The sequence below is a fragment of the Syngnathoides biaculeatus genome, chromosome 14 (genome assembly GCF_019802595.1).
Source record: "Syngnathoides biaculeatus isolate LvHL_M chromosome 14, ASM1980259v1, whole genome shotgun sequence".
NCBI classification, from domain to species: Eukaryota; Metazoa; Chordata; class Actinopteri; order Syngnathiformes; family Syngnathidae; genus Syngnathoides; species Syngnathoides biaculeatus.
In genome coordinates, this window is record NC_084653.1 from 25,242,077 (window position 1) to 25,269,785 (window position 27,709).

The 27,709-nt window shown below is 45.2% G+C and overlaps 1 protein-coding gene across 9 annotated transcripts in view; it reads left to right on the plus strand.

Moving 5' to 3' along the window:
* The window catches only part of st6gal2a (ST6 beta-galactosamide alpha-2,6-sialyltranferase 2a), an 82,304-nt gene that overhangs the window by 13,003 nt on the left and 41,592 nt on the right, over positions 1-27,709 (plus strand). For 2 of the 9 annotated variants that reach the window (XM_061841569.1, XM_061841574.1), the window contains exons 2-3: positions 10,215-10,272; positions 24,183-24,406. The exons of 5 other annotated variants lie outside the window; for them this stretch is intronic. The gene's annotated coding sequence lies outside the window, so the exon portion shown is untranslated. Of the gene's footprint in view, positions 1-10,214; positions 10,273-16,131; positions 16,257-24,182; positions 24,407-27,709 lie in introns of those variants that run through there. 2 more of the 9 variants (XM_061841571.1, XM_061841578.1) reach the window with 2 other exon arrangements.

Below are 27,709 nucleotides of genomic sequence, written 5' to 3' on the forward strand. Positions count from 1 at the left end.
GTAAATGGGCATCGTTTATTATCCTTTCATTGCCAGTGGCGACCAGTTATCAAGCGCTGTCCTTTTTTTTCCCCACTTCTCTGATATCATGTCTGCCTCGCTGCAGCCACAATGTGGAAAAAAAAATGCTGATAAAGACAATAAAACTTTGAGAAGCACCTATTCATATTCTACGCTGTTTGTATGTGGAATTTGGATGAAAAAAAAAAATCCAAATCAAATGATTGGCCCACCCTTCACCAATGCTAACAACTCGTATCAGAAGCGAGCACTGTTAGTTGAAGCAAATCAACGCCTCCACCAAAAGTCAATGCAGCTCTGCTTACCTTTTTGTCTTGAACATGAAAGCAATGATCTCGCATCTGAGGGTGTTTTTTTTTCTGGGTGTGTTTTGCTAACTTTGAAGCACCAGCAGGATTCTGGCCATCGCTCAAAAGGGGCTCTGAATCTTCCTTTCGGCTTGACCCGTACGGGGTCGCCACAGCGTGTCATCTTTTTCCGTCCAAGCCCATCTCGTGCATCTTCCACTGTCCTCATGTCCTCCCATCACCACATCCGTCAACCTTTTTTCTTTGGTCTTCCTCTCGCTCTCTCTTCCTTGACAGCTCCATCCTCGCCACCCTTCTACCAATATACTCACTCTCGCTCTCTCTCTCGCCTCTGGGCATGTCCAAACCATCTAAGTCTGGTCTCTCCAACCTTGTCTCCTGAACATCCAACTTTGGCTGTCCCTTGAATGAGCTCATTTCTAATCCTATCCAACCTCGACAACCTCAACATCTTCATTTCTACCACCTCCAGTTCTGCTTCCTGTTCTTTCTTCAGTGCCACCATCTCTAATCCCTGCCCTGTTCACATAGAACACCTGCCGCCAACTGTTCCACCCCGCTTGGACCTGTTTTTTCACTTCCTTACCACACTTGCCATTGCTCTTGTATTGTTGACCCCAAGTTTTTGAAGTCGCCCACCCTCGTCATCTCTTCTCCCCGCAAGCCTCACTCTACCCCCTCGACCCCTCTCATTCACGCGCATATATTCTGTTTTAAGTTTCCTCGGGTTCGGTTGTTATAAAAATTAGTTTAGAGGCACCCTAGCTAACAAATCCAGTTGTGGCGTACGTCATGTGATAGGTCCCCTTTTAAAATGTGGCCTCACAAGCACGGATGATCACGAACGACCCTCCGCGCGCAGACACGAACGCATCATCTGCGTTTGCTCATTTCCCGCCGTCTAGCCCCTCAGTGCGCCGTCTTCACCGCACATCGACATCTCTCTTCACACTGTCGGCGCCGTCGTACATCACAAAAGTGTGTCCTTTTACCAAACACCCCCCCGCCATCAACTGCTCCAAGGCAAAATACTCCCCGCTCGAGAGTTAAGACAATTTGTAAAACTTGTCACCGGCTCGGCCCAAGGCCCGGAAAGTCACGCAGGAATTACGACTTTTCCAACAGGAAACTGAAAAGGATGGTTTGGTCGCCTCGTTACTTTGCAGTTATCCCATGAAACATTTAATGATACTGTGGGACGCGGTTTGACGGAACAGAAGTGGCGGCTCATGTTAAAATGTAATATTTAAGGACATTACAATCGCTCCAGATCAGTATTTACCAAACGCTCCCTTCAACTTTATGTGAGAAAGAGAAATTAAAAAAAAAAAAAAGTTGTTCTCTCATGCCGCTCAAGTTCTCCCTGAGGCTTGTGGGACGGCAGAATCGAGGAGGAAAAGCAGAAAACCCCCAAACCCCCTCATGTGTAGCACCTTGTTGTTGACCGTCGCTCGCGCTTTTCTGTATCGGTCGAGAACATGCGTAGCGTACATTTATTGAATGACTGTAATTTCCGACCTACAAACCGTGACTTTTTTCCACACGCTTTCAAACCTGCAGTTTATGCGGCGATGCGGCTAATTTGTGCATTTTTTTTCAAGGGGGCACTCGAGCGGAAAAGGTAAGAATGAGACCGGTGGAGTATATGTGCCGAGGAAGTGACTTTTACCAGCTCTGATAGTGCTGTACTCGTGTCAGCGCTGTGCTATCACGTTGCTGCTGTGTTACTGGTGTGTCTGAGTGATAATTACCGGCCCTGTTAGCGCTAGCGTTAGTGCTAGGTTTAGTGCGGCGCTGGCGTTAGCGCTAGCATTAGTGCTGCGCTAGCATTAAACTCTTTGCATACTGTCTTTCTTTGTAAATACTGTATCTCGTGTTTCAATATGGGCACTTGCAGCTTCTACAGAGCTGCGGCGTATGCATGTACCAAATGGTATTTCCTTTACAAATGCACTCGTTGAGGCTTGTCACCAGGTGCGCTCTGTAGGCCGGGAATTACGGTACACATTTATCACACCACTGTCCTGGAACAGGGATTGGTGCTATCACATACTTTGAGGTCCATTGAGAGTGAATATTATCCTGATAGGCTCCGGAATGGGTCAGGCCAACAATGTTAAATATTAAATGTGTTGAATATTTTTGTTTGGGCATAAGATGATAGGATAATCTCACAAAATATAAAATAATCAGCGTCAGAATCCCGACAAAAAAAGCCCAATGATCTGTGTGTGTATCAGGCTTAACAGTCCGAGCTAAAAAAATAAATAAAATGACAGCAAAAACAAAACATTTTGTATTGCTTTGTTGTATTATTACGTTTGATGATGAATCATGTGGAAAATTGATACGGCACCTTTTTTGGCTCATTCTGCAAGTGACTTTGTTCTAAAACGATATTACGGATTATTTTTTCCATCCCTGTGCCAAATGATGTGCAAATGATCCGATGATATCTTGTGGAAGGTAAAATGTGACGTTTTGTTATCCAACTCGAAGCGGTGAAGGGTGGACGTGTTCAAAAGTTGACGAGTCGCTGGCTTAACCGAGGACTCGGAAGCGAAATGTTGGCCACAGATGGTCTTACATCGTTTTGCTTTTTGCTTACATGAAACTGGAACCAGTTTTTTTGCTTTGTTTTATTTATCCCGTGGTGCGTTTGAGTTTCACAAGAGCACAAACGCATTCCATTTTGTACCGGTTTGTGTTCACTTTGAACATTTTTCTGAATTAAATTTCGTAATGCCATGATAAAAATGTTAGTATTGCTATTTGTGTTTATTTGCATGTGTTCCGATTGCGTGTCTTAGTAATAAGAGTGTGAATACTAGACTAGCCTGCCAGCAGTCCACACTTGTCCCTCATTCCGAATGTGTGCAGGTGCATCATGTTGGTAAGAAAAAACACATCGGAGACCCCAGACTGTTGAGCAGTGGATGTTGATGATCAAGCAAGAATGAGAACAAAAAATTAAAGAATCCCATCTACAAAACTTCTAACATCCATCCATTCATTTTCTTAGCCGCTTATCCTCACAAGGGTCGCAGGGAGTGCTGGAGCCTATCCCAGCTGTCAATGGGCAGGAGGCGGAGTACACCCTGAACTGGTTGCCAGCCAATCAATCGCAGGATACATAAGAGACAGACAACAGTCGCACTCGCAATCACACCTAGGGGCAATTTAGAGTGTCCAATTAATGTTGCATGTTTTTGGGATATGGGAGAAAACCGGAGTGGTCGATTTATTAAAAAAAAAAAAAAAAACAAAAACCCACGCAGGCATGGGGAGAACATGCAAACTCCACACAGTTGGGTTCCGGGATTGAACCCGGGTCCTCAGAACTGTGATGCCAACGGTTTCCAGTTCACCCACTGTGCCGCTAAGTTGCAAAGATCGCTAGTAAAAATATAACAAAAACCTCGTTGAAGCTTTGCTAGTTTCTCAAACATTGAGCTAAATTCCCTTCCAGTCCTCCTCCTGCGCACCGCAGCCAAACGTGTCCTATTACTGTCTCCCGATGGCTAATTCTGCCGTCCTAATTCAGTCCTTCGGTCTGCGCAGAAGCAGGAAAGCCTTAGTCATTACCAGTCAGACCTCCACCATCCCTCATTATATCTGGAGGGGGGTTGGGGCTATTTTCTGGACGGACATTTAAAAGCTTAGATCACACGGTGTTTATTTATATACGTTTAAAAAAAAAACCTGTTTGCTTCGGCGGTCACGATGGCCGCGCAAGTCGTGTCGTAGCACATTTCGACTGTAGATTTTGTCTCCGTTAAAGTGGTTACACAACAGTCTCGCACATTTTAATGGCATCTGTGCTCGTGGGAATGAACGCGGCGGTAAAACGCCGGCGAGCGGCACCGCGGCGCACATCTGCTGCTTCACCTGGCGGGCTCGACGAGGTGACGTAGCAGATGCCGCGCTCGCGATCTGGCCTTCGCCTCAGCCCCGAAAGCATTCCCTCATATTTCCTGCGTGGATGCTAACAGGGTGACGGAAGTAAGTACGTCAAAGAATTTCGTTTTGATTATATTAAAAATGTATTGTGTGGTCATTGTGTGTGGATTTTTGGTGGTGAAGGGGAAGGAGGGGAAAGGGAGATCTCGCACAGGGCAGGATTCAAGCTAGGCTCGTCACTACGGGAATGAGGAATTTTTCTACCAACTTTGGCTATATGCACGTTGGCCGGTCATGTCATTATCCAAGCCACTTATCCTCACAAGGGTTGCGGGAAAGCTGGATCCTATCCCAGCTAGCTTCAGGCGAAAGGCGGACTACAGCCTGACCTGGCTGCCAGTCAGTCGCAGGGCAGATAATGACACCATCACTGAGCGGGAATCGATCCCACGGTGCCCCCCACCAAAGGCAGGCGTGTGCCCATGCGTCATCGCACTTCGAGCACGAAAAATCACGCGCATAAAAATTGTTACGAGTAGAAATAGATATTGAAAGACGTCGCTTGCTTTGTGCAGTTTTGACACTAATTCACGTGTTTATCTCATAAATGTTGGTAACAAACAAGCCTGATCCTAAATATTCAGTATTCCCCCAGAAACAGGAAATGCAAGTTAACCGAACTGAGCATGTTCGCAAGTGGTGCCAAAAGCGCATGTTCGGAGCTTCTTCACGTACTGCGAGCGCATTTACGTCGAAAGTCATCAACATGAGCCGTGACACAGGAAATTTAGCTACACTGAAAACATTTCTGGGATATGACACAGGTATTGTTTCAGTATCTAACTATAATCAGTATGAAATTGTGATTTACGTTGACTTGGTCTAAGTTGTAACGTTAGACTATATTTAGTTTTGTAATTGAATGTCTATTGACATTTTGAAAAATGTCTGTCTCAATCTGTGCAGTGTCAATAAATTAGGATTATGGTATCAGGTAACAACTACATACTCGGGCATAACAACTCAGTAAGTTATTTTAAGGTCTTGAGATTCCATCCCTAATCACACCCGCTATTTTATATCTGCGGGCATGACTGACCACACGTCTACAATTTTCAAATATGAGTGACTGGCATTTGTGTGACCTGCAGTTGTCCAACAAGTCCGAAATTATGCTGACGGCGTGTTGGATAATTACGCCCTGTTTCTTTTTATTTATTCATTTTTATATATATAAAAAGAAGAAGGCATGTCACTGTGGTTTTCATGTGCTGCGTGGCAAACGACGGAGGATAATCCTTAAGAGGAGTCAGCGGGGCCTCTGCGCTGAAACACTTTGACGCATCCCTTTGGAAAATAACTGACACCGAGGCTGGAGCAGAGGGAACCAACGGAAATGTTTTTTTCATCCAATTTTGGACCAAAAACAACCTTATGTGGTCTACACCGGTGACTCTCAAAGTCGAGCTCGGTATGTTACGTCTTTATCCAGTGCAACACATTCTTTAATTACTTAACTTACAAGTAAAATACAGCTGCATTGAAGGTTTTAGAACAGTTTGCTTAAAAAAAAAAAATTGGGTGCATTTTTTTATCCGACATTGTTTTTATTATGGTCTGATATTTAAACAGGCCCACCAGCCGAAGTAAAACAGAGTATATGTGCATGAATGAGAGGGGCGGTGGGGGAAAGATGTGAAGCTCCAGGGAGAAGAGATAGCGAGGGTGCACGACTTCAAATATTTGGGGTCAACAATACAGAGCAATGTAGAGGGTGGTAAGGAAGTGAAGAAACGGGTCCAAGCGGGGTGGAACAGTTGGCGGAAGGTGTCTGGTGTTCTACGTGACAGAAGAGTCTCCGCTAGGATGAAGGGCAAAGTTTATAAAACAGTGGCGAGGCCGGCCATGATGTACAGATTAGAGACGGTGGCACTGAAGAGACAGCCGGTGGCAGAAATGGAGACGTTGAGGTTCTGGCTCGGCGTGAGCGGGTCGGATAGGATTAGAAATGAGCTCATTAGAGGGACAGCCAAAGTTGGATATTTTGGAGACAAGTATAGAGAGAGCAGACTTCGATGGTTTGGACATGTCCAGAGGCGAGAGAGTGAGGAAATTGGTAGGAGGATGGGAAGGATGGAGCTGTCAAGGAAGAGAGAGCGAGAGGAAGACCAAAGAAAAGGTTGATGGGCGTTGTGAGGAAGGACATGAGGACAGCGGGTGTTACAGAAGAGGATGCACGAGATAGGCTTAAATGGAAAAAGATGACACACTGTGGCGATCCCTAATCGGGACAAGCTGAAAGGAAAAGAAGAAGCTTTTAACAGGCCCACCATATCGATCACAATAGATGGACAACGATCCGATCCTCGGTGACTGACAGAAGCCGGCTCCTGAGAAGTGGAACGTCACCATCTCTGCCCTGCGAGATCAAGACGTTTTGACCAGACGGGAGGCCATTGCCAAATCTACCATTTAGCCTGCGTTTTGCACCTTAACCCTTGGATTCTGTGGGTTCCCAAGAACAAAGGAGAGTTTCTGAGGAATGGGTGGTTCTTGGTCCTTGACCTCACTTGTGAAAGACTCCAACCCCCCCCCAGATGACTGATGAAGAGCTTGCTTACAAGACAACCATACAGACAGAGCAAGTAAGTACTTGTACTTGAAGGCACATCAGCATAATCATCGATATTCATGCTAATGACGGTCAGCGTTTTGTCGATGTCGATATGAGCCAAACGGCTTCATTATTTCCTTGTCTATATGCTATGATGTTAGTAACACGAAAGATATCTGCCTGATTTTCTACTTTTTGGGATAAATTGTCAAGGTTAAAACCGCACATTGAAGTCCTGTAAAATATTCCATTATTTACAATCTAGTGGGGCCTTCAGATACAGATGACCCAATTGAACATGTTTTTCCAAAAATACGAGCCATAGGCCAGATATATGGCCATTATTTCTTTCTTAATAAACAGAACGACTCCCATCTCAACTGTATTCCTGTATTTGTTGACATTGTCCCTTGATGATGTTTTCAAGGTCACAAAAACCTGTTCACTGCCTTGTGTGCTAACCTTTCCACTCGCATATCTGCCCGTTTTTGTTTTTTTTTTTATGCCAACACAAAACTTGTGACAGCCATTTATTTTGGCAACAAGAACATGTGGGTTACGGCACAAATGCGCAGTTGTTATCATGACGATGAAATGACAAACTCTTATCGGGTAATTATTTCTCAGTTTCAAAGATTCTACCACACCAAAACCGCTTTTAAAGCTCCTAATACACACATACTGTACATACCGTACCCATAGAGGACGTACATGCATACATATACCGTGTACCCTCGAGTGGTCGAAAATATCAATATTGACGCACTAACATCACATGTCCAAGCAAGTGCAGTTGGTCACGTAGGATGGATTGCGGTCTCTGGAACGGACGTGAACTTCATTAAATGCTAAATGTGAGCGTGAGTGTGAATGATTGATTGACTGGATGTGCCCTTCGATTGGCTGGTGACCACTCATGGGTGTAATATGGAAGTAAATATGTGCCACCAGGATTTGGATTTGAAATGCCGCAGAAAACGGGATTTGAATTTGTATTTCTGTGTAACTTTTCAACGTTAACAATTCAACTGGCTACAATTCGCTGTCTAAAATTCACCATCTGTGCCACCAGGCAGGGTTACTTCAGGTCAGAACCGAACACCCAGCAAATGCCAGTTACGCTTTCGTAGTCACGTGACGTCACACACCAAGAAAGCGTCACTCGATTGGCTGGGTGTTCGGTTCTGACCTGAAGTAACCCTGCCTGGGGGGACGGACGGTGAATTTCAGACAGCGAATTGTAGCACGTATCGAAAATGCGATCTCTTTACATTTGAAATTCAAATCCCCGTGGCACATATTTACTTCCATATGTAACATTTCTGCTGGGTCAACCTCAACCGTGACCGAAGTGAGGACAAGAACAATATAAAATGAACGGGAATATGGACAGATGAATCGAAAGTGTTTCCCAGTACAGTTGCAAAATCACGTTGCTCACGTCGGAACTCACTCAGCAAGCAATCACGTCATAAACACGGCCAAATTCTAAGCCCAGATAGTAAAACTACTCAATAGTCAGTCACCCAAAATAGTTCCCAGATAAAATAGCAGGAGGAGTTTGGAATCTGCGATGTATGGATGTTGACGATGTCTCATGATTGAATTCTTTTGAAATTTGCACCAGTCAGTGCCATTCCTACATCGGTGAAAGCTTTAACAAATGTTATTTGTTTGAATCGCAGAACAGTTCTCCCCAAAAGGAGATCATACACCCATTCAGTTCCTAAGACAAATCCTCACCAAAATAAAAAAAACATATTGTGGTTTTTATGTCACCCAAGTTATACAAAAAGCCAAAGAAAAATCAAAACACAGTTTGAGCTTTGGGACATTCCCTGAGCTGTGGTACACGATGCGGATTTGTAGTCTCACGTCATATTTCCACTGAAATCTTTTATTTACTTATTGTACCTCGTTTATTTACATTGTTTTTACTTTAGAAACCAAAGGCCTACTACCCCGGATACTGAAACTATCCATCCTCAAGACTTTTAATACGAGATACAACCCTCTGTAAAATCAGATCAACTGCGCATACTTGGAGAAGACAGAGTGACGATATCGATATGTGACATCAATTAGTGTGTTGGTATTGGAGCTATTGATATTTTCTACCCCCCCCCCTCCCCATGGTTACACAGTGTATGTATCTATTGGGTTTTTATTCAGGAAGCAAAAATAAGAAAGAGAAAAAATGATTGCTCATGATGATTTAAAAGGTGTTTAGTGTGATTACCAGAAAAAAAAAATGAGATTATCTTTTTGTTGTCATGACAAAAGCTACTTATATGTGGCCTAACCGACTTGTTCAGCCAGTCAAAACAAATAAACCTCACAAGCTTTGTGTTGCCAAAACAACCAGGCAGGTATGTGGTTCAAAGGTCAAGGTCGGCACACGGGGCAGTTACAGGTCTGTGTGACCTTGGAATGACGAGCTTGGAACTAAACTACTAAAAAAAACATAGAGGGGAAAAAATATCGCGTACAGTTTATAATATAGCGGTGCCTGAAGACATGAGATTAGTTTGTTCTATGACAATGCTCACAATTCAAAACCCAACCTATTCCAAATCATCTTTACTGATTCAAATGAATGGAAATGTCATGAATCCGTTCCAGTCTCCCTAAAACAAACACATTTTTTTTTTTTACCCCCAGACCTAACACTCAAAAATAATTGTGCTTAATTAAAAAAAATAAATAAATAAGTAGCACGATGAAATAATCAAACACATTTGTATGTACCAAATGGTATTTCCTTTACAAATGTACTCGGTGAGGCTTGTAACCAGGTGCGGGTCTGTAGTCCGGGCATTACGGTATTAAGAGTATTTGCAAATTATCTCAAATAACTTCAACGTTGAAAAACTATCGTCAGTAATAATGATTCAAAAGGAAAACAAAATCAACAAAACGTTTCCCAAATCAGTGCCAGTTTTGAATCTGAGGCCCTTTTCCAAGCTGCGAACGATCATACCGCTCATTATGGAATGATACACTTCACTAGGCTTTGAAAGCACGTTGGAGGGAACCTTGCTGTAAATAAACTGCGCGTGGATTACACAATAATGCTAAAAGACACGCATCACAGTCAGGTCCATTTGAGCCGATAAATGTGAACAAATGTTCTTTTCACAGCCGGTTAGTCAAAGTGCAAGAAAGGATCCATTTTGCGCGCAGATACGCTCGGCATCCCGGCCGGCATACGCCGACCCGTCCATCAAATATGTGGTCACCATGGAAACAACCCAGTTCTCAGCTGGCGCATGGCAGATGCAGCGATATAATGGAGGACCAGACGGAGCCTGGTCTGCCTGGGGAGGAGATGTTCTTAAAGGGCTGGTGTGCAGTTTTGTTTTTTTTTCCAGTTTCAGGGAAGTGACAACGAAGGGCAGCAAAAGTCCAATTCCGGCTGACACGTATACAGTATGTATTTTTTTTCAAATCACGTTGTCATATTAAGTCACTACTGCTGTTGTATAAACAGATTTAGAGATGGGATCTTATCCCACGGTATCATTAGCAGATCCTATTAGGCGGATAACAAGCAGATTACCGCCAGAAAATGAGGGCCGAAGATCGAAAATAGAACAAGAGTCAGTCATTGCGACGGTGCCGCGGAACGACGGGCAGGACGTCGGTGAGGAATTGCAGAGCCTCGCGGACGTCTCGTTGGAAAGCAAACGGAAGCCTGAAACTTGGGAGCTGTGGCGTGAGAAAGAGGTAGCGTAGGCGCTAACAAAAGGTTGGATGGCTTTGGGAGGAGGGGAAAATTGGGTTGCCATCTCCTGGGAAATGACACCTCCTTACATCTGCTGCGTGAAGATACAGCCATGAATCGCTCACCCCCCACCCCCCAAAAAAAAATAAAAAATACTGTTGTTCCCTTTTGCGTAGATAGATACGAAAAAACATCTAATTAAAACATTGCCAGAAATGTGGAACCTGCCAAGTTGAACACAATCCATTCTTGCGCTGATTTTCAAACAGGCTGCCGTGGAATTCCAGAGGCCACAGATAAACATCTCACATCTCGCTTTCATAAATTGCTAAGATCGTTGAGGATGTTTTTAATCAATTCAGCAATTTCTTGAACTGAATTGGATTATCTGACGAATTTCAATCAGGTTTCTGAACTCATCACAGTGCACAGTCTGTCTCATCAAAGTGCTAAATATGATGAGGTTGAATATTGATTCGGGAAAGGTGTCAATTCTGGTCTTGTTGGCTCTCAGGGCGGGTTTTGACCTCTTTGATCATAAAATACTGCTGAACAGGTTGGAAACGTGGGTAGGTCTAAACGGAACGGTCCTTAAATGGTTCAGGTCCTACCTGGAGGAAAGGAGTTATTTTGTAAACCATTGGAAGTGTTAAATTCCATCGAATGGTAATGACCTATGGGGTCCCTCAAGGGTCATTTCCTGGACCCTTGCTGTTCAGCCTGTATGTGGTACCCTTGGGTCAAATTCGTCAGAACTTAAATGTTCACTATCATGGCTATGCAGATGACACACAGATATATGTAGCATTGTCCCCAGATCTCTACAGCCTACAGTTCAGTTGAGGTGTCGTGTCAGTAATAACTGGATGATCCCAAATTTTTTCTCTCTCTTTGTACACGATATTTTTCGTGTTCTTTTTTTTTTTTCTGTACAGAAACCGAGTTTGTGTCTGTCGTTCCCTCACACCTCATTGTGCATCAACTCCAAAGTGCTTCTGCTCGACATTCATAGAATATTATTTTTGGACATAAATCCAGCGATCGTGGAAGTGCTACGTGAATGTGGTCTGCTCTGGAGGCCAGCACAATCCCCGGCCTCCAGTCCCGCACCCAGTCCACAGTGGAAGCGCCATGGGCGGAAGAAGAGGAAACCCGGAGGTGTCCGAGCTAGTGTGGCAGATAGCTCACACCGACCAGCTCTCTCTTCAGTCACCCTGGCCAACGTACGCTCGCTGGACAACAAGATGGACTCTGTTTATTCTGCACATCTACAAAAAGCACGAGCGAGTTCTCTGTCTTTGCTTTCGTGGAAACAAGACTCAAAGATAGATCCCGAACCGCAGCATTCGGCTAGGTTGGCTAACGTTACCGGGCAGACAGAGCACTAGTCAAGGGATGGAAGACTTGTGGCGGGGGGGACATCAGTGATGTCCGGTGCCGTGACGCTGCCGTGGTTTTTTCAAAGACTGTTCACCGCTCTTGGAGTTGATGATCATCAAGTGTTTGCCTTTTTGCCCGCCGAGGGAATTTACTGCTATTCTGCTGGCAGTCATTTAAAATCTACCCAGATCAACCAACAACAGGAGCGGGGAACTGGCAACTCCACCGGCTCATCAGTGGGCAGCAGACATCCCACCCTGATGTCTTCCTTATTCTGGCGGTGGATTTTAACCACACCAACCCTCAAGACTGTGTTTCCACAACTTCATGAACATGTTCAATTTCCCACAGGGCGCAACAACATCCTGGATAATATTTTCACAATTTACAAAGGAGCCTACAAAACCCTACCCCCAAAACATGGGAGCCTCTGACCATACTACTGTCATGCTAATTTCTGCAACAGACTGCTGGTTAATGGGACAATGCCAGCCAAGAAGGAGATCCAGGTGTGGCCACAGGAGTCATCAGAGGTACTCATGGACCGGTTAGACACCACTGACTGGAGCATGTTCAAGCAAGCAGCCAAGCCACAACAACATGGCAGACCTCCTGTCACAGTCGGGGCTAGTGAAGGCAAGGAAGGCAGAGATGCGGAGGACCCAAGTGGAGGCAAGGCAGAAGTCTCCAAAAATATCTATAATAATAATCATTAAAAAAAAAAAGCCCTGCCAACTGACCAAAGTCCAACAACCAATAAAGTAACAACAGTTTTCACAGTTTATTCTTGGACCTCCATCCTGGTGATCTCAGAGACAACCAGCTCCTTCGTCTGGTCCTTGGTTGCTTTAGACCATATGAAAGGTGGACCAACCCAACCAAGGCCCGTCCACCGTGTTTGGATTCGCCCACCGTCTCCTCGTGCTGCATCCTGCTCCCCTTCTTCTGCACTTCCTCTTCCTCCCTCCATTTCTTTCCAGCTGCTACTTTGACCTGCGTATCACTTACTGCACTGTCAGGGGAGTCTCTTTACTCCATCACCGGCTGGAAGCCAGGAGTGATGGATTTCAGGGCAAGATGGAATAAATTCCACCTGAGCAGGCTCGTCGCCAAAAACCTCTGTGGGAGACTTAGCTGTTTGCAGATGAATGAGTTGGCCCTGGCATCCTTCTTGCACACCAACGGTTGACAGGCTAACTCGCACGGCTTCAGAAGCCACATTGTCCTTGGGTGCAAAGTAAATACTTTCACCAAATACGGAATTGGGTGACATCTGTTATTTTGTTGCGTGGCGGAGGGATTTCCTTTTGAAATAAGTGTGGGGAAAAAAAAAAACAACAGCCAAAGAAAGAGCCTCGAGCTTTTCTAAGGATAACACCAACTCGCAGATTTGTGCGACTCATTCGGCAAAGATTTCAACATTAAAAGCATTATTATGTTGTGATCCAGATAACGGCAAGAACAGGAAACCCGACAAGACCGAATCTCTTTGGAGCGGCCAGTCGGAATTTTGTGTAATTGAAAGGAATTCAATGTGTATTTTGGGTGGGGGGGCCGTTGTCTTCCCATGCTCACTTGAGGAAGCTGTTTCATTTGGAGAGAAAAACAGATTGATTAGTATCCAAAATAACATCGAGGAAACAGCGGCGCCTCACCAGATTGCGTCTGCACACTAAACTGCTCAAAAACGGCTTTGGGACAGCGATGTAACCTCCCGTGGTTTTCGCTTTGTGTGGCTCGGGATGGGTCCATCCAGTCGCACGATGGAGGAGCGGCTAAAGAGCAGAGCAGGTCAAAATCGACAGCTGGGAGCTTTATTAAATCCATATTTCCCTGCACATTGTTTCTGATCCTTTATGAGCTCAACCGTGATGCCGTGCATGTTAATAACTTCGACTGTCAAATTGTCTACGCTGCTAAAAGGAAGCGATTTATCATATTTGTTGCTAAAACAACAGCTGTTGACTACAGACAGTCGACGTCGTATTATTTAGATAAAAATGTTTGAGTGTTTTGAGGCCAAAGTCATATTCTTGCAAGATGAAAATGTGTAATCTTTACAAGAACAAAGATGTATTTTGTTGGGACAAAGTTCACAATCCTATGGGAATAAAGTCATATTTTGTCAAGGTAAAGTCACATGGTGATGGAGTCAAAGTTCCACCAGGGAAGAAAGTCATATATTAAATATTATTTTCCCTTAGTGACCATCGGTGGTTGTTGTTGTTGTAGCCAATTACGACGGTCGTTATTCCGTATCAAGGTCCAGAAAGTGAACCACGTCGGCCGGGGCGCTCCACAGGTGTTCCACCGTCAGCGTGGTCGGTTTTTGAGCACAGTTCAAGAGATGATGCATATCGTGGGCGGGGGGGGGCGACGTCACACAATGGGCATTTATCAACGACGTTGTTGTCGAGTCGATGCTGATAGTTGTTGAGATTGTGACACAGGCCCGAACGGAGTTGCGAAAGCGACGATCTCGCGGGAGTCGTCTTTCGGATTCGGCTGCTGGAGACGGGTAGCCGCACGGCGCGATGTTGGGTTTGAAGCCGGGTTAGGGTCGGCTACGGCAGTTTGATGGATCGCAGAGAGGCCATCGCTGTAGTGCTCTGCATCCACGGACTTGACCATCGATCCCCGTATATAGTTTTCCAGTTTTTTAAGACCTCAGAAATGAAGATGTTGAGGTTCTCGCTCGGAGTGAGCAGGTTGGATAGGATTAGAAATGAGCTCTTCAGAGGAAAACCCAAAGTTGGCTGTTTTGGACACGAGGTGAGAGAGAGCAGATTTCGATGGTTTGAGTATATTGGTAGAAGGGTGACTAGGATGGAGCTGTCAAGGAAGAGAGAGCGAGATGAAGACCAAAGAAAAGGTGGACGGATGTTGTCAGGGAGGACATGAAGACCGTGGTTGTTAGAGAGGACGATGCACGAGATAGGCTTCGATGGAAAAAGATGACACGCTGTAGCGACCTCTAATTGAGACAAGCCGAAAGGAAAAGAAGAAGGTTTGAAGAGGGGTAATGCAGCGGGAACAGGATGCTGTCCCTTCAGCACAAAATTGTATCGACATTAACATTTGCTCGGGCCGACCCATTTCTGTGTGGAATAGATATTGATGTCCCTCCCACTATTCCGAACAGCTACTATATGTTTTCCTATGTCTTTTGCTGTTCAATGATTATCATCACACATTTCCTCTGCTATCGTAGCTGTGCTGGTGGCATCATAAACACTCACACACAAATGAATAAACCCACTAAAATCAACCAGTCGATGTGAATGAGGCCATTATGTCGACTCGGACCATTTCAAAATCAGTCACGAGTGCGCAATCGGGACAAACAGATGGCGGGCGACGGCCGAGATAAGGCCCGAAAACACTTGTGCGCATCGCCATCGCCATGGAGACCGTCACACTCTCGAGGGTTACTAATGGCCGTCAATTAGTCGAGAGACAATCAAAGCGGCGCCGGTGTGAGGAATGGCCAGATGCTCGGATAGCGTTCCGTATACGTCACGAGGCTGCCGTGCACGCGGGTGGACGCGATGAGAGCGGATTCACGAGATAAAATGCATATTATTCTATTCATTTTAGTACATTTGTCAGTCAGCCACTTTTTTTTTTTAATTTCACTTTGCACTTTTTATTGGTAAAATTATCTTGATTGCCACTGATTTCAATCAATTTTGAGATGGTTACAAACATACCGCTGAGTTTTTGTAGTGCCTTTTGTCTATCCTGTTTCTACAAATAATTGGAAATATTTCTTATCTTAGGCCCTGAAAAAAACAACATTCATATATATATATATATTTATATATTTTTTAAATCCTTTATACGTGACCGTCGACCCACCGAATGGAGAAAGTAGTGAATGGCGGAAGCGCGTAATCTCCCATATTTCCTCTGTCGCGACTGACCTCTCGCATCTGGTGCCTTCGCCTACTTTCTTGGCAAGCGCTACAAAAGCTACAGTGTAATGAAAAGTGTTTGAGTATAAAAAGCACCTGGAAAGGGACGATAAGCGGCCCCAGTCAGTTGTTCGACAGAGGCTCGGTGAACCAAACGGAGCGGTTAACTCCGGACGACCTTCGGTATTACGTTCTTAACATCGCCTCGAGCTAATTTTGTTCTTATCAGAAAACAGGAGAGTGAACGTCTTCTTGTTGTGTGACGGGTTTGCGGTCAGCTTCAAGACTTCCTTTTTTTTGTCATTAGGATCTTTGCCAAGGTGCAAAGGAAGTTATGTATTCATCACTAGTTGCTTTTTAGCACAACGATGCAAATTCCTGATGTACTAATCCCGGTAGGTTGAGTGTTTTTTCCCAGTTTTGCTAACTGTTGTCACTGAGATTTTTTTTTTTTTTTACATCCCAAACCCAGAACTAGCCATAATCCGTCATGTGACGTCCACAAGCAAAACCAGGTCCAATCTCATCATATCTGCAACGCTCTGCTATTTTATGGTCTGGCAAGCTAATACATACTTAGCGCACCACATGCTAAGATTAGCATTACCTGTTGATGTGCCTGAAGGCCCCGTCACACCATGACGTTCTGGTCAGCGTTCTATAGCGTTTGAGGAAACGTTGGTAGTCGCCCGTGGTCGCCGGAAGAGCGTTGTTTGAACGCTAGTGAACGTCAATGACCGCTGGGAAGCGGCGGAGAACGCCGGTCCGGGGGAAAAAAAGTTTTGGACATGCACAAAAGTTCTCACCGAGACCAGCGTTCATCGACGTTTAATTTTATACGCTGACCAGAACGTCATGGTGTGACGGGGCCTTTAGCTCCGGACATTGCAGTATTTGTACTCCACAGTGTCCTCTTTGCTGCTGCGCTCCGTCACCTCGCCACATGCTAACATTTAGCTTGCTCTATCGTTGTACTGCAGCTTTGGACGCTGTTATCTTAATCTCCACTCGGCTGCATTGCTCTATTTTCTGCCTTTTTGGCTGACTACAAAAACTAGTTTTGAATGCACTGTTGGGAAATTACTTGGTCAAAAGAAAGCCCAGGAGGTGGTTTTGCGTCAAGGAGCGAGCCATTTCCAGAACTGAAGTGTTATGACGCTTCATGACTAATATCACTAATACCTATGAAAAAAACATTACGATGGAGCAAAAGGTTGTTTGTCATTACAAACGCAAGTGCGAGCTGACTTTCCACTCGGGTCTTACAATTCACAGGTGGGGGCTTAAATCTTTTTTGCGCGGAAATTTATTGTTGACAAGCGCGCGGCTGCAGCCCGCGCCTGATGGAGCGCAAACAACTGAATAAATCGAAATAGTGCACTCGTTCCAACGTTTGACATTTACTGATGAGGCAATTAAGGGGAGCGACTCGCAAACACGGCGAATACAATCGGCGCAAACTGCGGCGGAAGTGGCGCCGCCCCGTCCGTCTCACACCAGACGAAGGTGCTCGTGTCACGTCCGCAAGGGTGAGTTGAGAAATGTTCGTACGCAGTCGCAAATGCATAACTTGCAATCACTTTCGGAGGAACACCGATCGAAACAAACCACCCAAAAACATCTCAGCCTGAGGTAAAAAAAAAAATGGAAAAAAAAAATGGAAAAAAAAAAAAAATCTGAGAGTAGAGACAGGAAATGAATCGGCTGCCGAAGGTACAGCGGTAGCTCATTCCACGACTTTGGGGGTCAGCAACCGAGAATGTGCCGTCCCCTCAAAGTTTTCTCTTTGACTTAGAAACGACACGCTAACATTCGTCTGGCGATGGAAGAAAGAGGTGTCAAACTAAAGGCCCGGGGGCCAGATCCAGCCCGCCGCATCATTTTATGTGGCCTGCGGGAGCAAATCAAGTGTATCATCTTCAATAATTATTGATAAAATCTTTGCCAAGATTTAACATTGTCATATGTAATAAATAATAACTTGACACATTGTGTTTTTATTTGCTACCACAACCCTTTTTACAGTAACTTGAACTACAGCAGAGCAAAGTACAAACCTTGATTTTCTGATTCCAATACTAGTCAATTTCTTGTGTATATAGAACAATAATATGAGGTGATTAAATATTTATATGGTTTCACAGGTACAACGGCTTTCTAAGGGAAGCTGTAACCACAGTGTGTCATAACAACAATAATGAGGTTGACACCCCGATGAAGAGATTTCAAAACGAGCAAGATGATTCGAAAAGCAATTTGAAAATGTACCGGACGCCAGTGCCGTGACTTTGAAAGTCGGCGTGATGTCTTGTTGTTGCTTTGTGCCGGTTAAAAGCGGCGCAGAAGCGTTTTGTGCTCGTTGGAGTCGGGCCAGAGACGTCTGACCGAAACAGATAATTATAGATAATAGCGTTTCTATAAATTTCTGCAAGTGTGCACATTTTCAAATGATTGCAGAACTGCTTGCCAGCCGTACGTTATTTTTATGACGCTGCACAGAAGACCTTCAACAAGGTCGGCTTCGATGATCAACGCTGCGCCGTACTTGAATGACATTGACTCCATTCAAACCAAAGTCACGACTTCATTAAATAATTCACGTCGCGATCTCAAACAATCTTACAGACCCAATACAACATTTTGAAGTGATTTACCGTAATTCCCGGTCGAGAAAGCGCACCTGATTATAAGCCTCACCCTGTACATTTGTAAAGGAAATACCATTTGGTACTTGCATACGCCGCAGCTGTGTAAAAACCGCCAGCCCACATTGAAACACGAGATATTTATGAAGAGAGACGATACACAGAGAGTTTAACACGAGCACCACCGCGCTAATGCTAACACTAGCGCTGCGGTAACACTAATGCTAGCGCGGCGCAAAGAAAGACGGTACACAAAGAGTTTAACACTAGCGCCACCCCGCTAATGCTAACACTAGCGCTGCAGTAACACTAGCTCCGGGCTAACACTAATGCTAGCGTCGCAAAGAAAGACGGGACACAGAGCGTTTAACACTAGCACCACCGCGCTAATGCTAACACTAGTGCCACAGTAACACTAGCTCCAGGCTAACCCTAACTAACTAGCTAACACTAACTAGCTAATGCTAGCCAGCGCTGAAAGGGCCGGTTATAAAAAACATACCGGTGAAAATCACTGAGACACGGCAGTAACACGCTAGCGCAGCGCTAACAGGGCCGGACGTGGCGGGAGATGCTTCAGACGTGGGAAAGTACGACTTTGGCGTTAACAACTGATCGCAGCTTGTAGTCACAAAGGAAAAACTGTGCTTGATCTTCATCAGAGTTGCGCTGACTCCAATTTGCAATTTGTCAGCAATGTCTTACAGCTCTAAAGCCCAATGTCAAATGTCACGATTAACGTCAGCGCCCAGCAAGCCGCTACCTGGTTTCACGCGATAACGGCAAGGTCAAGCGATTGGCATTTGCTTCGTGACACTTAATTACACCGCTGACGTCTATGGCATCACTTCATTAGTCATCTAAATTAAGCTTGCTATCGACGGCGTCCCATCGTCGTTTCTCACAAACGTTCTCAGAAGTTTAGAGGACGGGATTATCCATCTATTGAGGTGTACCCCGCCTTGCTGCCCGAAGATACCCGGAATGGGCTCTTGCGCTCCCGTGGCCCTTGTGAGGATAAGCGGTGGAAAAAAAATGGATGGGTTATCAATTCAATAGATCTGGGGTCAAATCAGGAGGGCTTGTCAGTAGTTTTCACATTGTCATTTTCTTCGTACTTCTCACCACTACATACACATTAAGTACCGTAATTTCCGGTCTATAAACCACGACTTTTTTCACACGCTTTCAATCCTGCGGTTTATACGGTGATGCGGCTAATTTGTGCTTTTTTTTTTTTTTTCTAACGGCCGCAAGGGGGCATTCCAGCGGAAAAGGTAAGAGTGAGACCGGTGGAATATATGTGCCGAGGAAATTACTTTTACCGGTCTGGCCCTGTTAGCGCTGTGCTTGCGTGTTACTCCCGTGTCGAAGATTTTTTTTTTTTTTTTTTAACGGGGCCTGTTAGCGCGCTAGCGTTAGGGTTAGCGCACGCGGCGGCACTAGTGTTAGCGTTAGCGCGACGGCGCTAGCGTTAAACTCTGTGTACTGTCTTTCTTTGTCAATATAGATTCAGTGCAGTGTGGGGTAGAGAAAATTGCATCATGAACAACATAATGAATGGCATTTTCTCTTCTCTTCTTTACTTTTCTTTTTTTTAACCGGGGTGCTCGGCACAAAACAATAACGACGCTGAAAGAAGAAAATCGCCCGCTCCGCTCGGGTTGGCCAATCGATAAAGCCAGTCGATTGATTGTTGAGAAATCTCTCAATTGTGTGGAATTGATGGAGTACTCGATTCGGCGCTTGCCGCTTTGACTCGGTAGTTTGCTATCAAGAGAAGCCAACGTGATTTCAGAAATGATGTTATATTCATGTAATAATTTTCCATCCATCCATTTGAAACCCGAACCATGTCCACTGTCGTGCGTTTGATAATTATTCTTTTTTTTAATTATTCGAAAATGGAGATTCAAAATGTGTAAAAAGTCCAATTCCGTTAAGGTTTATGTGATCTAAATTGGATTATATTAAAATACAATTTATTTGATTATTCATTAAAAAAAATTAAAATGCTTTGAAAAGTTATTTTTCACCAGAGTTAAAGGAATATAGTCAATTGTTCATAACTGATGACTATTTTCAAAATCATTTATCAGATTGATTTTTTTTCGTGCACGCATTGCATGTTTCAGAAAAACAAACTTTAAAAAAAAATGCATTAAAAGAAATTTTAATAAGTATGTTGTCCACACGAGTAGTCACGCCACCGAATTGTATGGAAAGTACAGCAATACATACAGCAACTCGTATAAAATTGCAAAACCAGGGAGGTAAGTTGGCGGTTGACAAAGGGGGACCAAAGGAACATCGAGGAAAAAGTTTCGAGGTGGCAAATGAGCCGTGAGAAAACAAACAGGTGGCGGTGGCGGCGAGGGGGGGGACGGGGAGCGGAGGGGGGCGGCGCTGGTGGCGGAGGGTTACTTCTGCTGTGCGACCGGACCGAATTGGAGTCAATTCAGAGTTCAATCATGTCTTCCATCTTGTGCGCTGCCAAGCTCTGTCGAAGAAAAGAGGACGGCCCATTCGGGGCCCTGCTAACCATTCATGGCCAGATCCCGTCCAAGCTGACCGACAACACACACACACAAAAAAAAAAAAAAAAAACAACCTTCTTTTGACCCATTTAGACAATTCCATCTGAATATTCAAGGGGGGGGGGGGGCGGCAGTTTCAACGCAAAACAAGAGAAAACAGGCTCATTTTTGGGCTGGCGTGTTCGTCAGCTTTTGAAGCCTGTGGATGTTGAAATTCAAGTTCAAAGGTACAAACGAACAACAGCAAAGCACTTTTCCAATACAGAACTGCAAAAAACAAAGCGGCATCAGTTGAAATGAGACAACCGAACAAACGCGACCGACCGCTGCTGTCCTGTACTGCATTGGAGATTAATCCGGTAAGCGGAACCGACAACCTCAAAACAGACCAGGTTGGGATGTTGTGTTAATAATCATAAATGAAAACAGAACACAACGATTTGCAAATCCGGCTCGACCCATATTTAATTGAATACCAGCACTCTTTTACCACGAAGCCGCACTGTGCAGAATGCGGTTTGGAATTGTCTTGCTTGGATGGCAGCATATGTTTCTCCGATACCAGTATGGACCTTTTCACCATTAATGGCGCTTTCACAAAGGTTTAAGTTAGACATGCCATCGGCACTAACATAGCCCCATACCATCACAGATGCTGGCTTTTGAACTTTGGGTCCTCAACAGTCCGAGTGGTTCTTTTCCTCTTTGCCTCAGAGGACACGGCGTCCGCAATCCCCCCCCACCCCCCCCCACCCCTCAAAAACGTGGACTCGTCGGACCACAGAACACTTTTCCACTTTGGATCAGTCCATCTCAGATGAGTTCTGTTCCAGAGAAGACGGCGGTGTTGCCTGGGAGTTGTTGATCGATGGCTTTTGCTTTGCATAGTAGAGTTTTTAGTTGCGCATGGGAATGTACGGCCGAATTGTATTGACTGACATTGGTTTTCCGAATCACTGTATTCCGTTTAACACTGTGGCAAATTCATCGGAATTTGCGTTGTCGTTCTGCATTTTACAACAACAGAAAAAAGCACTTCCTCTTCGCTCGGGTGGCTGCTGAATGGCTTCCAAAACACCTGTTGGAACTTTGAACGTACAATGTCTTTAACGCGTTTAAACATGTCACCAGAGTGCCACCAAGAATGGTAATGGATGGCGTTTTTGCTGTTTATGTTTACATTTATTATTATATACTTGCAAAATAAATGATTGACACAAATTTCACGTTTGTCTGAAGACAGCAGCTATGAAGAAAACAACATTTTAGCAAGTTTGGCCTCAAACAATCACATCAGCGATCTTAGTTATTGGTTTACTTAGCATAGATAGGAAACCAGCTATCCCGGGTTCCGGGTTGGTCACGGGACTTTCCGCTTACAGCGGATTTTATCTGAGAGGAAACTGAAGAGAATGAGAACATTTGGTTTCTGCAGCAAAGTGAAGACTCTGGAAAGGTCTACAGTTTCTAAGGTGAATGCCTAACAACGGGGCACGCAGTCTTTAGCACGTGTCATTGATTTTGTCATCCCTAGCTGTGTATCATCAAACGTTAGCGATGTGGCTCGACCAATTAGCGATCAGCTATAATTTGCCTCACCTATGCGGCAAACATGGTGGACCAGGTAAGTCAAGAAGGTACCATACGGCAAGAAAATGTAGCATTATTTTTAGCATCAGTTACCAAAAAGTCCACAAATCGCGCTGATCATTTCGTCCGCCATTTTTTTAGGCTAATGTGAATGACTCAGCATTTTAGCGACGGCGGTTGGCCGTAGCGACGCATCGTCGCGCGAATTTGAATTGTGTCGGCGAGTAAATCTACGTCGCAACCACGCTGAATTCTGATCCACTCATTTTGCGAGATTTTCTTATAGACTGTTTTCGACCACGTGATTACATCCGGGGCACCTCGGCCATGTTGGATGGGTTCAGTCTACTGACGATCTGTTCACTCTATGGCTTTTGTATATGGACCGGAGTTACACAAATGTTTGCACGACTGTTAAAAGCGACGCGTGTTTGCTAAAAGGACTTAGAAACGCCTTGGAGAAACACAAATGGAGCGCACAACTGTGGGCGTCGCTAACCTATCCGGACATCGTCCGCTATCTCCTCTTCTCGACAAGCGCTTATACCGTGGACCAAATAAAGAATTACAAAGGTCTGGAGGCCTACAACCGATTCATCAATGGCGGGGTTTGCTATCCATTGGAAGCAACCTGTCCCCCCACTCCAAGTACCGCATGATTATAGTTAGCGTCGTGTTCAATTATGTTGATTCTACCAACGAAACAGGTGTAGATTATTATTTTTGCTTTTGTTACCGAGAAAGAGAGAGGTTCGACCGGGACGAGTCCCAAGTGGAGTCTGCACCTTTTCCTCCACTTCCACGGCTACATTTTTAACTCAACTCACGAAAAACAGCTAGCAGTGCGGGAACTCGTTTTTGCAAGCTTATTATAATAAAACAGAAAAAAAAGATTTTGGAGACATGCATTGCATTCACACACGGGTATTGTGCTTGGTTGCTAGATCGGCTCTGCTAATACGAGACGGCCACAGTTGTCGCCGTTTGGTTGCTAACTGCTCCGTTTTCTCGCACTGGTTCTCGATCACGGCTGGCAGTCGAAAGAAAGGCGCTTTACAACGCCCACTTTTTTTTGAGCAACCGATAACGTAGCATTGCGCCCCCATTCGTACGCCTTTCCGAAACGATTACTGCTCAGTTACGCGTTTACGCGAATTCACCCAACCAAGATGGCGCCCGCGTTCTAACCCGGAAGGTGTGCGACGCCGTTGCATGCAATCACCAAAGTGCATACATGCCAAACTGAAACCACGTCACAGACCCATTTTGACATTGACCAGGAGAAAATAAAAAAATGGATTTTGATAGCTTGTGATCTTTAAAACGACCAAACCAAAAAAGGTGACACTGCCAACTGGAGTCCTGGCATGCACATTACGTCTTTTGCAGCCATTTTTTAAAATTTATTAATCAAATGACACAAAGGAAGGGGAAAAAAAACTGTTCATTTTCTTTTGTTTTCCTAACTGACTGGTTTAACACCCACACCGCCATCTAGCCCCCCCCCCAAACCACCACCCCCGCCTCCTTCGTTTGTGGCTTTGTGCAGCTCCGCCCGCCCCTCGCACTCTGATGCGCATGCAAAAAAGAAAAAACGGCAGAGAAAGAAGAAAAGCGTTCCAGCAGCAGCAGCAACTATGTGACAGACCCACACCGCGCGGACCATCGGCTCTGCTCGCGGGCACCTGCGGAGGCACAACCGCGCCGCCAGCGCAGCGTCCCGCCGGACGACCTTGCTTGCAACCCCCCCCCCCCCCCCTTAGCGCCTTTTAGGTAAGATGTTTTTTTTTTTTTTTTTTTCTTTTCTTTTTACATTTTTTTTTCCCGACATCCGCCGGGTTCGCTGCATGTGCCTATGTGAAGACAGCATCTGGTCGCGCGCGCGCGCGCGCGCGGACACTCACAAACACATACAAATACACGCGCGCACGCCGACAAAAACAAAACCACAACAACGTCCGAATGAATTGCATGCCGTGCACGAGGTCTTTGTCCCGGTTACGCGCAGCAAACTGCATTCCCACACGAGGAGCGCGTGCGCGGTGCGGCAATTCAAACAGATCATAATATGCAAAGCTGACCCCCCCCGTCCCCCCCCCCCCCCGCCCCCCAAAGGAAGGATTCCTCCTCGTGGTTAGTGTTGTTAGTTTTCTGCGCGTGCACTTTACTTCGCACAACTTGCGTCCGATATGCAAACGTGTTAGGTTGAACCCGTGCTTCATTATTTTGAAATATAATCCAGATCAATCTCATACTTTTAGGTTAGGTGAGGGAAATGTACTGGAATATTGCAAGTGGATGTCTCGGATGTGCAGTCATGAGTAAATTGTGGCCAGGTGGAGTTCAGCAAAACTGCATTTGATGTAACCTGGCATCTGGTGTCGGTGCTGCCGTTTTGGTCGGCAACAGAAAAGTCTGCACTCTTGACTTCTTTGGCCAAATCCTGCTACTGTGTGTTGCCGTCGTTTGCCATTTATTCAATTCGTCTGTGCAAGTGCATAACGATGCGCTGCTGTTTTTGTTAGCGTCTGAATTCAACTCGGCTCAGGAATTGGGAGTCATCTGATTTCTTGGTTGGTGCTGCTGTTTTGGTTAGCAAATGGGTCCAAAATGGGCTCAGTTTTTGTCAGGCAGGGTTGGTTGCCACTGCTGTAAGAAGTAGATGTACTCCCCCCCCGCCACACCTTTTTTTTTTTTTTTTACACTAATGTACTCCATAACTGTGACTCAACCCCCCCCCCCCCACAATGTTATAGTTTTTGTTTTTTTACTGTAAAATTGAAAATGCACATATTGAAGGACTCAAAACATGACGTGTGGCCCATTTCAGGCAAGATTGAGTCTCTCCATAATTTTGCAGCATGATGATTTGTTTAAAAAAAAACAAAAAAAACATTTCAAGTTGGCAGGTTTGTTCACAACACTTATTATTCTGATTATTATGAATTGTTACTTTAGGGCGGCACGGTGGACCAGCTGTTAAGCGTTTGCCCAACAGTCCTGAGGACTCGGGTTCAATCCTGGACCCGCCCGTGTGGAGTTTGCATGTCCTCCCCAAGCCTGCGTGGGTTTTCTCCGGGCACTCCGATTTCCTCCCACATCCCAAAAACATGCAACATTAATTGGACACTCTAAATTGCCCCTAGGTGTGATTGTGAGCGTGGTTGTTTTGTCTCTGTGTGCCCTGCAATTGGCTAGCGACCAGTTCAGGGCGTGCCCCGCCTCCTGCCCGTTGACAGCTGGGATAGGCTCCGACACTCCCCGTGACCCTTGTGAGGATAAGCAGCTGAGAAAATGGATGGATTGATATTGTTACTTTATTGCGACTAACATATCCTTTGCGTTAAGGATCCATTAACCATTCGAGAAACCTTAATTTAGTATGCTGTTAATTTAGGTCAGTTGCCATTAACCTCATATCGGTTGGCGGTCTTAGACATTCTTATCCTCACAAGGGTCACGGGAGTGCTGGAGGCTATCCCAGCTGCCATCGGGTAGGAGGCAGTGTACACCCTGAACTGGTTGCCAGCCAGTCGTGGAGCACATAAAACCGAACAACCATTCACACTCACAATCAAACGCCGACGGGCAATTTCGACTCTCGAATTATTGCGTGTTTTTGGGATGCGGGAGGAAACGCACGCAGGCGTGACTTCAACATGCAAACTCCACACAGGTGTGGCCGGGATTGAACCCAAGTCCTCAGAATTGCGAGGCCAACGTTCTCATCATTTCCTCCACTGTGCAGCCTCACCACTGCATATATAGAGTAAATCATTTAATGGTACTATAATGCCCTTGAATCAGTATCGAGTGCGACAATGCTCATCAAAATATGAAAATGTTTAATCCCAGTCAACCCCCGTCCTGATATGATCAGATTAGCACTAAACTTGACAGTTGGTAAACATACAGTAGGTCTGCAGAGTATATTACGATTGCTTAAAGGTGATAAGGTGATTATAATAATCTTCGACCGCAGTCTAAATGATGCATAATGAAAGCGTGAATGCAAACGCAACATATGCACAATTTCTGGCTTTTGTGGCGTAATAGGTGACACCCTTTTTTTTCATAACATAAGGAGACCGGGTGTGCCAGGCGGTTCCAGGTGTGTGGGAGAGACCCGCAAAGCTGCGCCGCCGCCGTCGTCGTCGTCGTCTTCTTTTTTTTTTTTTTTCCCCTCCGTCCGTTTTTGTGCCCGCTAACAATGAGCTTCGTGCAAGAGTGTGCATGCGCGCGTCTTATATCTGTCCTTGCAAAATCAGAGCGGAGGGAATAAAAGAAAAAGATGGAAGCCATATTTCCACATACACGCCCGAGCGGGACAAACGCGCCGGTCGGGATGAGGAGAACGCGGGCGACGCCGAGGCCTTGTTAGTGAGGCCGCTGAAGCAAAAAAAAAATTGGCTTTCCCTTCAATGTTTTTGTTACGGAAAAGGAAATTTCGGCAAAAGGAGAAGAAGGTGGCACGACGGACGACACCAACGCTCGTCTGCGGGGTCAACCCCAAGTACTCGACCTGGATCCTGTTAGCTCTCGAGGGTGCTGGTGTCAAGGGCATGCTAATGCTAATTTGATTCTGATAACGTTGCAGTAACGATGTCATCCCCACCCATCGCGTTTGGGTTCCTTCACCAAAATGTTACAAAATTAACACCCGTGTATTACGCTTCAGCGATCATAGTCATTTCTCTGCTAGCATTCGACGTTTAGCGTAATCGGTAGCACAACGCGAGAATCCTACGAATTTATTGAAGATCCAAAAGGCCGTCGGCGCTGTTTTGGGAAAAACTGCAGATTTCCAGATCACCAGCTTGAAAACGCACGTCGTGTCACCACTTTACCAGCCTCCGAGGCCGGGTACATACGGCGCATTTCTTATTTATGATCATGGTAACTTTCATTCATTTTGCATGAATAACTCGTTTAGTAGGCCCTAAAATCTAACCGCCACCTCCAGAACTGGAGTGGAATTATTTTATTTTTTTTCATCACTCTGATTTATAAATTAGGTCATTCCCCTGCGTACGACGCGACTTTAAAACAATGCCGGTACCAAATTAGACGAGTCGG